The sequence below is a fragment of the Platalea leucorodia genome, assembly GCF_965183815.1.
Source record: "Platalea leucorodia genome assembly, chromosome: 2".
NCBI lineage: Eukaryota > Metazoa > Chordata > Aves > Pelecaniformes > Threskiornithidae > Platalea > Platalea leucorodia.
The window spans coordinates 100,911,663-100,924,035 of NC_138824.1; positions in this window are offsets into that span (position 1 = coordinate 100,911,663).

A 12,373-nucleotide genomic window follows, 5' to 3' on the forward strand; every position below is an offset into this window, starting at 1 on the left:
ACATCAGGTTAAAAATAGAGATGAAGAAAATGGCACCAATATCATGTTAGAAAGTTACTAAAGACCACTTAAAAAGGGAGAGGGGGACAAATGAGTTTTTTCTTGAGCAAATATCTGAAGGACCCAAAGATAATATCTGACGGTACATGGGCATCGCTTGGACAAACAGTTCAGTGGAACAAGTGCCTACAACATGCTGAGTGCAGCTTTTTGTTTTAGGTGGAGGAAGATGCTAAGGCTTGACTATGCCTTTTGTCCAATTCCAATTGATTGGCGAATGACAAATTGAGAGATAATTAGAATGAAGTGACACAGTTCAGTATTCTAAGGAAAAGGAAACATGAGAGCAGCAGAAAAGGAATAATAGATCTCAGAAGATCAGACTTCACCAGCTAAGCAAGTGGCTGGTAGAGTCTTCTAGGAAGATAACTGGGGATAGCTGTGAGTTAGTAAAGGATACTACACTGAATGTGCAGTAGCAAACCACAAGATTCAAAAGAAAGGTCTTGATGCAACCTCTGAGCCTGCAATGCTGAGTTCCTCAGTGACCAGAATATCAAAAAGGGCTTGTGCAAATAATGAAAGCAAAAGCATGTAAGTAAGGATGAGTGAAGTGGAATAGATAAAGCACATGGGAATAAAAATGAATGTCAAGTGGCAAGGGATATACAGGCAATAAGAAAGAAATTAGAAGAGTAAAAGTGGTGCTTTTACAAGCAGGAATGGAGAAGAGCCCACACAGGTGTAAAGTATACGATAACATGCTTCCTTCTGTATTCACAAAAAAAAATTAACTATGGCTTAGTATTAACAAGGAGATAGAAAGGTCAGCCACAGTGTAGAAAACACAGGTTAAAAATATTTCAATAAATTAAGGACATTCAAACCATCAGGGTCTGAGGAAATCTTCCCTCACATGGTAAGGAGTTATCTACCATCATCTGAGAGCCTTAAGTGATCACCTTGAATGGCTGGTAGATAGAGAACATAGTACTTCTCTTTAAAAAGGATGGGGGAATTACAGACCTGTCAGCGAAACAGGGATCCCTGAAAAATAGACCCTTACTAAATAAAGCTACCACTTTTCAAGTACATAGAAGATGATAACAAACAGTTACACTGGGCTTGTCAAGAACAAATCGTGACAAATTAATACAATTCCCTCCTTAGAAAGGACAACAGATCTAAAGGATTTGGGGACATTATGGTACAAGGCGTTGTTTGGCCACTGGATGCTGACTTACATTCTCTTCGACAACCAAAGATGGCATGGCCTACGTCTAACTCTGGGTCTGTCTGGTGGGGCTTCTCAAATAGGAGAGAACAAAGCATCAGGCCCCTTGCGAACCTTGCCATGGCACGGGCATGAGGGGACAGTCTGCTGCGTGACACGATGCTGAAGCCAAACTTGCTGAGAGGTGCTGTTTGAAGTCCACAGTTCTCCTACTCTGACCTCATGGAAACACTCAGGTTTTTAACTGGAAACACAGCAGAGGTGATATTAAAAAGAGGGCTCCTCAGGAGCCAGGTGCTGGCCCTGCATACTATGGGGACTGGGATTTCCTGCCCTAGACCTAACCATCACCCAGCAGACTTGGGTTGAACAATTTCTACTTAGCAAAGGAGAGCAGAAAGGGGAGCAAAGTTAATTAGAATATAATGATTTATACATTCCCTGTTGCAGAACAGGGAAGAGACTAAAAGATCTCTCAAGACGCTGTTCAGCTCACTATTTCTATGATTTTTTTTTTTCCTTCAGTGTTACGGAGCCATTTTGACTTTCCATAGCAAAGTACCTTCTTTATCATCCACTCCAACTGAGTGGTGTCTATGTTCCTCTTCACTTTGCCTTGGCTCAGGTTACTCTCAGCAACAGACCATAGCCAGGCAATCAGTTGAGTTAGAAGACAGGCGGTCTTCTAGGTCCTTATACAGCTTTGCCTCTGCAGTAGGGGAGCTGGGAACTAGTGAAAGAGGGCTTGAAGGGTAGTGGAGAAAGACATGAAAGCATAAAGGAGAGATTCTGACTAAGGGAAGCATGGGGCTCTAAGACGAAAGGAAGAGAGGCTAAGGGAGGAATAATGATGCTGTGGGAGGAGCATGCCTTGCGAGACGCAAAAATGCCAGAAATGATAGAGAATTCAAGAGGATGGGTGGGGAAAGACAGCCAGCAGACACACATTCCTGGGGAGGGAATATTTTTGGAAACGTCATTAATCTGTTCATGCAATCTTTCCTTCTCTTTCTCTTACACACAGAAAAACACACACATGGGGCACACACAGAACAATTTTATCCAACCTACTTATGTTAACAAATACATGCAGCTAATCTCACATATCACAATGGTCCCAGAAAATGTCTTAGTTATATTCTTTATCTAATCCAGTTTTGGTCAGAGGGTGATACCAACATAGCATATCTTAAAGCATCAAACTTCGAAGCTGGTCTCCCTGGGCATACCATATGGTCAAAGGACAGAGAGACGTTCCTCCAAGAGGAAATTGAGAGCAAGAGCCCGATTTACATGTCCAGAATCACGCTGTGTAGCAGGTTTTCTCTCTGGATTACACAGACAGCCTAGGAGCCAGCCTTCTGAATTAGATACCTAAAATTAGTGCAAGTATGAACTGATGTGTTTCAACAGAACAAAGTAAGTGATTGCTTTCAGAACACACTTGGAAGTGCAGGTCATTTTTATGTAAAAAACATACTTGCTAAATAAAAATATTTTATATTTTAATTCATTTATAGTCTTCCACAGAATTTTTCAAACTTTCACCACAAAACTGAAACCCCTCCACAAACTATTTTCCAGTTTTCTACAATCAAAAAATATAACCCCAAAAATTCAGCCAGTCAGATGACAACTAGCCAGTTTGTTTAAGTTTAGGTTGCCAGACACAGGAAGATTTTTTAGCTCTCGGTTTTCATAATGGAAGACACGAAAATGTAATTAAACCCAGATATTTTTACCAAGGAAATTTCCATTTTGGCTAACGTTACAGTCTTCATTTTAAAAGCCATTTCAAGCTAAAAATTCTACTGAAAAGACATTCTAAAGAAATATTTACTGCTGGCAATGGTGCAATGTAAAAATCTGAAAAAGACTGAACAGGAGAGAAAGAAGTAGATGCTTTGACTTGGCGATGTACCTAAACACGAGCAAACTCTGACCATACAAGTAGTTCTGCTGAGAACACACACTGCAGGACATTGTAGTTGTTGCACTAGATAATCAAAACATAGGCACAAACACCTTTACATTTGCTGTACTTGGAAACTGCCAATTCTCATGTTTAAAATGCGGGTTTGGCTTAGAGTTGCAGGCTAGCTCATCTGGTGGACAGTTACTCATCTAAGATGCTGAATCTTCTTGAAGACCTGAGAAAAGGACAATCACAGATTTATGCTGTCACTTAGTGACACACTTTCCCAAGACAGACTAATCTGCTGAATGAATGAGGAGCCTTCTGTAAAAAATGTGCATTTATTTTACTACATAGAGAAACCCAGATAATGTTTGGAGAGTATTAAGAAGGTAGATTAATTGCTTTGCAATGGGAATTAGTAACCAATTCATTGGTGAAAAAATAATTTTATTGTCAAGAAGAGCAACCAAATTAGGATAATTCAAATAATTTTCATCAGTAAAGATATTTTCAGTCTGAATAGAGATGTTTTTGTAGCTAGTAAGAACATCATGTGCATATAAAGAAGCAAAGTTTCAGCAATTCTAACTTCAGTTCTGGAATAATAAAAGCTGAATATCTGCTTGGTTAAAGATATTCTTTAGATTTTTGTTAGTCCCATCATTCTGTGTTCTGCTGTATTTCACATGGACTATGACTATTGCAGGCAGAAAGGCCAGTCTAGATCTGGATTAGTCAGTAAAACAAAACAGAAGAAAATGCATCAGAGCTGGTCTTTGCTATTTACTAATGTCAGCACACAGGCTTGGGAGTGTTGCAGAAAATGCACATTGTATTTCCCTCTATGACAGATGCATTCTCATTTATTTATCTTGGATATTATCACACGTCCATCCAGTTATGATGTAGTCAGGGCTGTGGATGTATAACATGCTAAGGTAAGACCCACAAATCAATCTGAAGTCAATGAGAGCCTTGTGCTTCTCTAAACAAGGTTACTGACATGGTGCCTACCTACAAAGGGACCTGGACATACAGCACTCAACACTGTAGCTGCTTCATGTCTGGATGCTGGGCTCCGCAGTAGGATTCCCAGCACCGAGCTAGGCAGCCAGGCTCATTACAGGGTTCCCAGGGATCTGTCCATACAAAGGGATTCACAAGAGGCCATTCAATGGACAACAGATGCTTCAGATGGTTCAGAGGAAGTGCCAAGGACATACATTCAAATCCTACATCCACTCCAAGGCTCAGCTGCCTTATTCTGGGCTGTATGAAATACTCGCCTCCATGCCACTCCACTCTGAACCCTCCCCGTCTTGAAGCACCTCAGCATTTTCTTTCAGAAAGAGGAGGGGTAAGCCACTCCTGTCTTGCATGGGGTCCCCACTGCCATCCCAGCCAGTCAGAGGAACTGATGGAGAATTCGAGGGGTCTGGGGCTGGTTCCCTCTTCTGGTGAGATTCAGACCTCTCTCTCCCACATGAGCATACTAGCTACCAGGCCAGTTTCCCCCACCATGTGGGTTGGCCTCTCAGGGGATAAATAAATAAAAGAATCGGTTCAGGTACAGCCCAGTCCCACAGCAGAGCACTGGGTCTGGTGTGAAGCCTTCTCCTTCCCACCTGTGAGGTACAACAGGGCTTCCCTTGCTCTCAGCTCTCTGAAGGATGTGGTATGGGGCTTGCAACAGTCAAGAAGCAAGCCACCCCTGACACTCTGTCAGTGAAAGGTAGGGGTTTGAATAGCAGAGACAAAACCACGGAGGAAAATTGTTCAGGTTGCTCAGTGACTATTGAAAATCAGACTCTTCAAGGCACCTCAGGTGGGGTGACCAAGGTCATCAGCCATATCTGTGACAGCCTAAAGAGTTTCACTCATAATAAAACAATAGGTGAATTAAGCAACCTGAAGGCTAGAAAACACAGAGAAAGAAATACTCCACCAAGGCCAGCAGGCTAGCATCAAATGGAAGAAACTTCTTAAAATATATTTTAGGGTGATTTGAAAAATCTGAAAGGCTTCCAAAATGTAGAATATCATTATGAAGTTATCTTGTAAGACAGAAACTGAGAAGAAAATCTGACACACAGGACTTTGACCCCAGAAATCACGCTTCCAGGAGGTAGGCTGCCTAATGAAATCTGTGCTTAGGCGGGTTCTTTTTTCATCTGCGTGGCTTTTCTGCAGACACTCTGTTGAAGGTAGATTAGAGCAACAGGATCAGCAAACGGCTGTCCAGGAAGACGCCTTCTGAAAAGAGGCAGGAAGGAGGAACAGCACAGATGGAGCCCTCGGAAAGTGGGTGTCTAGATAGGTGTAGTATCTAGGGAGAATGAGGATGAAGAGCCTAGATACAGCTAGATTGCAAGGCTAGCTGGACTGATACAGACATCCCACAGAAGAAACAGTGCTGGATGCCGCTCAGATTGACACAACCAGTCCAGAGAGGTCTGAAGGAGCAGGCTGGTGAGTGCTCATCCAAAGGTGCCTCTCTGCCCTGCAGATCAGCATAGACCAAAACTACCGATACTCTCACTCACATTTTAAATTTCCATCTCCCCATGAACTCCTTAGCACAAAAGCAAATATTTGGTGAGGCACTATTAGACAGGCACTAATGGTTTCTTTGCCGTTTAAGAAAAACTCTGAACTGACCTGGGTTAACTGGAAGTAAGACATCCGGAGATGAAGAGCTCTTATTGCCATCCAAGGAGTTTTTAGAATTGCTTTCAGATACTACTGCAAAGGAAGCTGATTTCTAAATCTTTAAACTATTGAAAATATCATCAAGCCAGAACCATCGGATGAACAGAAAAGACGTGATTTAGCATCTTGAGTAAGAGTGACTCGATGTCTGAATCTCTTTCTTGCGATGTCGTGCTCCTAGTTCTTCACTCCCTCAGCCTGCATTTCAGAAAGCAGAAAAACAAAAGCCTCTGACTGCAAACAGAAAAAAAATTACCACTGCAGCACTGGTTCTTTCCATGCTGGAGGACACATCACAGCTCTGAAAACTAGGTTAACAACTGTGCGCGCTTGTAGCATAAAGCAAGGCTATGCCAAAGGGGAAATAATCAATAGAATTGGTTTCTGTCCTTATAAATGGATGATAACTCAGTAATAAAGCCTGATTCTGCTTTCACAAAATTCAACAGCAAATCTTTATCTGTTTGCATGAAGTGAGAAGAAATCTCGAGAACTCTGTAAGGCTTATGTGCTAGTGTGCACTGAACCAGTGAAGTGGACCCAGCAAACAAGTTGAGAAAAGTAAAGCCGCGTTCAGGATTGGATTGGATTGCTTGCCCTCATTTTTACTGAGAGAAGCACAAAGAATACCCAAAGGATTAGCCAGTTTGATGGTTAAAAGCTCCAATGCCCTGCCAATGCTAGTTCTCCTACTGTTACTGTCTGCCAGCAGTCTAACGATGGGAGATTTCCTCAAGTATGCTACTGTAGACACAACCACAGTGTAAACAGTTGGGCTGCTGCTCCTCTGGGAAAGCCAGCTGTGCCAAGAACTGTCAAACAGCAGCAGCAACCAAGGTGGATGCCTCTCTGCTCCTTCTTGTTCACAGCAGTGATAGACAAGGTGCAGAGGATTAAACAGGTCTGTTACAGGGCCCATGTTGTTGTAGGCAAATGTTTTCCTCTCATTTAACATAACTGAAACAACCAAAAAAGAAATTAAAACAAATCCAAAGAACTGCATTAAGATAATATAAGCACCTCACTTAAAAATCATACATAAGTACATACATAATTCCAGCAACCACAGGAACAGAGGAGAATCAGCTTTTGCGTAGCCAGACTCTCTTTTCTCTCCTGTTCCATCTACTCTTCAGCCTCTCCAGAAGATGCAGCAATCCTAAAAGGACAGACTGAGGCTGAGTACAGGGAAAGGGTGTACGGGACAGATGGAGACTCATCTACCTTCAACTCAGTCTCTTAGCATAAAGACCCCTCACAGCATTTCTTGAAGTTTCAGCTTTTCTCACATTTAAAAGTTTGTCTTTAGCAGAAACTTCTCCCTGCCCTGTTCTACAAAGCAGCAGCGTTGCCTTTCCATTTAGCAGCCTTGAAAAGTGCCAAGTTAAGCATTCTAGAAGTTGAAGTTGCCCATGGAGCCATAGACCAAAACCACCTCTGGCTCAGATTTCTCCTAAATTTCTGTCTCCACATGAACTCCTTAGCACAAAAGCGAATATTTGATGATGCACTATTAGACAGGCACTAATGGTTTCTCTGCCATTTAAGAAAAACTCTGTTTACAGATGCAACAGAAGATAAATGACCTGGTTTTCATTTCCAAGAAGGCTCCTTTATACATCTCTAGTAGTCTAATAAGGGTTTAAGTATAGTTTATACCAACTAGTTTCCACCAGATGACACGGAAGCGTTAATATACACAAGAAGCAGGTCTCCCCCTCTATTTTTTATTTGCACAAGAAAATTATTACTGTTATGTTTGCCTGCAGTAAATGCCAAGGATTATAATGTAAATAGACAGGGCAGTAGGAAAGTACTTAGGGAAGATGTAGCAAATTCATTGTTTGCAGTGATTCTACTAAGTTCAAAACCAGACCTAGCAATTAATTTGCTTTGATAGAATCATGTTTTTCGTTACACTGTTCCACATATTTAATTATGTACTAATCCACCTCCAAGAAATCAGAGTGAGCTAAACTAGAGAACCATTACCTAAAAACATGACTAGGAGCCAAGCGTTTGAAATTCACTTATTGATACAAAACATAAGGCAGACTTCCAGCACAAGCAGTCCCTTGGGTTTAATCTTAAGATCTATAATGAAAAATCTCTTCTCTTTACCACTGTAGTCTTTCATCCCTTCCCAGGAGGGAGCAATCATTTTCCCAAACCCTCCCTTGTGGTCCTAATTGTCAAAAGGGAGTCTTTCTGTTACTGCAGCACTGTAAGGCTAATGAATTTACTGAAGTAAAGATCGTATCTGATAAAGACCAACTACTTGAACTACAGCAGCGTACTGATTCCCAGCAATGTGTTCTGGGCAAACCGCCTCCAGTCAAACCAGCATCACTGAAAAATTACTGGTTAGTTTTCATGAAAGCGCAGTTTGTCACTAGCTCAAGAGACACTGTCAAGTTAAAAAAGTTTCATATAGGGAAGATAGTTGCTCCTCACCTGGAACTGAGTACAGACTGTTGCCCAAATCAGGGCTGGGAGAGTCATTAGGAAATTGGCACACTTCCAGGGAAGATGACCTTTCTCTGGCAGGTACGATGGAGTGGATTTTGGTTTACCTGTTATTTGTCTCAAGCTGTGGAGAGAGTGGGGGTGCTGGGGTAAAGCTAAGTTGACACTGCAGACTTGCACTGGGCCAGCTGAGATGGTCAGGACAGTGAGGAGATGTGAATTCCAGCTACACAACTTCAGTTGCTGCAAGCCCAACTGCTGACCCAATTACCCTGGCAAAACTGGAATTCTCCCAGGATTGCTAGTTTCCCTTGGTGGGGGAGAGAAACTTGCTTCTGTAACACCTAGCACAGTTACAACCAGCCATATTTAGATTCTGAATCTGAATTCTCTCAGTGCCAGGAGGCACACAAGGTGCGAACATCGTTCTTCCACTTCAATCGGTCCGCGGCTGCGTGCTCTGGAGTCAAGGGCCACAGCGCAGTCTTCCGTCGGTTTCCCCCTCAGGACACGACTGATCCAGCTCCATCTCCTCCTCCTCACTTCGTTACCGATTTTCTCCATCCCCGCCATTTCTGATGCTCGTCGTTTCTGCAACTTTTTTTTTTTTTTTTTTTTTTTTTTCCCCCGGGAGGAGGTAGTTGGCCTCCTGCCCAACCCCCATGACTTGGAGGGCCAGTGGTTTTTCTGTCAGGATGGCCTTCCCTTAGGCTGCGTTGGTTCGCGGCACCTTCTTCAATTTTATCCGGTGCACCCTCCAGAGAGGGATCTCCTATCCACCACCCAGGGGACACGCCTTCTAGCCGTGCAGCCCCAGCCGAAGGATATTTAGATAGACCCTGAATGAAATGTTTTATGTTCTGCCACATTCCTTTAGGGTTGGGATTTTTCTTGTCCAAGATGATTCGGTCAAAAGGCATACATTTACAAAGCCTCAGAGTCAATCCCAAGCTTGCTTTCTCAGGAACTAAAACATTTCGGAATGAAATTGCAAATGTGTGTGCCATCAGGCCATCAGAACAGTATTTTCTGTCCTGCAAACCTCTCTGAGCCCAGAGAGTGTTGCCCTAGGCCAGTAGCCAGCCAGGAAACTGGCCAGTTCAAGACACTAGCCTCTTCAGCAAACTTAAACCCAGTTCTCAGCACTGGCTTGAGACCACAAGGGAGCCAAGAGGTGAGGCTTTACAGTAACAGAGTGGAAGTGGAAAAGAGGCTGTCTCAATCTTTAAGGCTTCCAAGAGACCTGCAGAGGCCATTGAGTAGTCTTTGTATGACTGTAGTTAGCAAAACAGAGCATGACTTATGGGTATATTCATGCTACGACTTTGTGCTGTAATAACTTGAAAAATTGATGAGTAAAGCTTTCAGGACTGAGTCTTCACTATGTTAGTGAAAGAGAAAACATTTAGCACTGATCAAGAATACCAGCTTTTGTGGTACACAAAGGCTATTTCCTTACGTTTTTGCCCTCTCCTTGAAAACAGCTGGTAATTTTAAGTGAGCTCTGCAGGCACAAATACTTCAAGCCAAACCAGTTTTTGCCAGGACACAACACAGTCACTCATGAGAAGACCAAACTGTCACAGTTCTACCATGTCCAGTCACCTGAAGTTCATCAAGGGTCAAATTCTTCTAAATTAGCACTTTTTTCAGAGCATCTCGGTGACTCAGGTTCCTAAGCCATTTCCACCCAGGACAAAAGATATGTAAACATAACAGGGCACACACGTTTCAGAGTTAGATCCCGAGAAGGGACTTCCACACTGTGATGCTGAGTGCGGAGCTGCTAAATCACTGACTGGAAGCCGTGATATTGGTGTGAGTACCGAGGCCTTCAGGGAAGAGCTGCTTTGATATCCACAGAAACGAATGCAATGAGCAAGGAGCTGCCTAAGCCAGCCAATGGTGGAGTTCCAAGGACTCGCACGTTCCTTAAATCCCACCCACTTTACAGAGGGTGGTAATGAGGCATCTCTCTCCCCACAGAAGTCACAGCCCTAAATCCTCTCCTCATACTTGGCACTTTCAGCCATGCATCTGGAGACAAAAAAAGAAAAAAAAACATCTGCCAAGAAAGGAAGCACCCATGCACCATTTTCATCCAATAGCGCTTTGGTTATTGCACTCCTCCAAGCCTTGGAGTTGGTACCCACTGAAAGCTGAGTCAAGGATCTCTGTTTTTGGCTTAGGTATCTAATATTGCTGTTATACAGTTCTTTCTAACCCTTGGTACCTTAAATCTGGACCTTTAAAATCTGGACCTTAAGATCCCAAGTCACTCAGAAGTCAACACAACTGTGATTCCTACATCCTCTCTGAAGATGGTTATTAGGGTCCAAGGTCTTTTGAGGTGAAAGTCTTTGAACTGAAATGAAAATATTTAGTCCAGGATAAACATCTGGACTTCGCCTCTGATCAGTGTATACCTCCAGGGATACCTTCAGGTATTCCATCCCATTCTAAACTATTTTTGAAGGAATGATTCATAATTCTGGTTTGCTTCCACTTTATAGCAAAAATAAATACACAGCTCTTAAATGTTTGCAGAGCTGCTAAGCAGCAGCTGAGAGGCTCAAGAGATTTAAAAAGAAATTCATTTTCTAACAGGATTGTCTCTACTAAGGTGCAGACTCGTCAGCCCACAACTGCTTGAATTAGACAGATCTGATAAATGCACTAAGGTAGAGTCTAACACAATGGCAATGGGATTTGGAAAGTGACATTCAGCTTCTTGTGATTCTGTGCTGTCTGGCAATCAATGTCTAAGGAAGCAGAACTGGAGTGTTTTCTCTGAGCTGCTTGTATTTGCTGATAGCCCAGATATAGGAAAGAGAGGCGTCAAAGAGCAAGGAAGGCCAAAATCCCCCCATCCACAGCCACACACACATTTGGAATGCAGCTCAGCAGGGAGGCTCCCAAAATCATTGTTGGAAGAACAAAGGCAAGTTTTAGATGACAGACATTTCAAACAACAGAAAAGTTTGAGGAGACCAATAAGAATAACAATTAGAATGGGAAAGGATTAAGTGGCCAACAGAAAACAACAAAAGGAAAATTAACATCTTTTCAAAAATCACAAAGCAACTTCAAAAGCAGGGTAAGAACAATGAAAACCCCAAATTATGCACAGTTTAGCAGCAAAGCTCACAAAGAAATTAAGTGACTCCTGCAGAGAAAGGGTGTGGGGAGATCTTATAAATTTACCAAATTCCAAGCAGGATAAAAAAAAAAAATTCTCACACACATAGTCTGGTAGGCAGCCAGTACCACTCGGTGCCATGATTTTTGAAGGCCAAATTCTAAAACACATTTCTAATGCTAATAGTTTTACAAAGGGGAAAGCTAGAAAATGAAATTATATTAATGAAGTCCAACTGGGGTTAGTAGGAACTGCCAACTAGTGACACAGCGCAATGTGTCTGAGACAACACCTTGCTTTTGTGCACCCATCACCTAGTCAAACTTTAACAATTTCAGATGAAAGTTTGTATGACAAGCACTAAACCCAGGTGGGATTCTGTCTGTTTGTTTTGAAATGTTCAGCCAAAATCATTGTGCTGTTTCCCAGAATAAGATTTGGAGTTGTTAAATTATCTCACCACTTAAAGCAAAAACTCTAATGAACTTTCTTCTGAAGAGCTTTACTACTCTGATAGCATTGGAGAGGATGTTAAAATTTACCAGAAGCCTAAAACTTAGCCTATCTACCTGTGTTATGGCTTTACCTTCTGCCATAAAAGTCCAAGTGAATTTAATCATAAATCTTAGCAAAATCACACTTCACACATCCTTAGCAGAGAATTCCTCAGTTTCAGCAGCTAATGATTCTGGCAGTTCCTTCTGAATCTTTCTTCGTCTTCTCTGAACCCGTTCCTTCCACAGCTCTTAGTGTTGTTCAGGCTGTAGGTAAAACCAGGGAAAACCTGCAAAGGCTGTTTTTGGCTTTTCCAGGCTGGCATGAGGCCGGGCACCAGACCTGAGATCAGGAAACTGCTTTGCTACACTCTGATGCTGTCCCTGTTGGCATCCAACAGTAGAGTGACTCA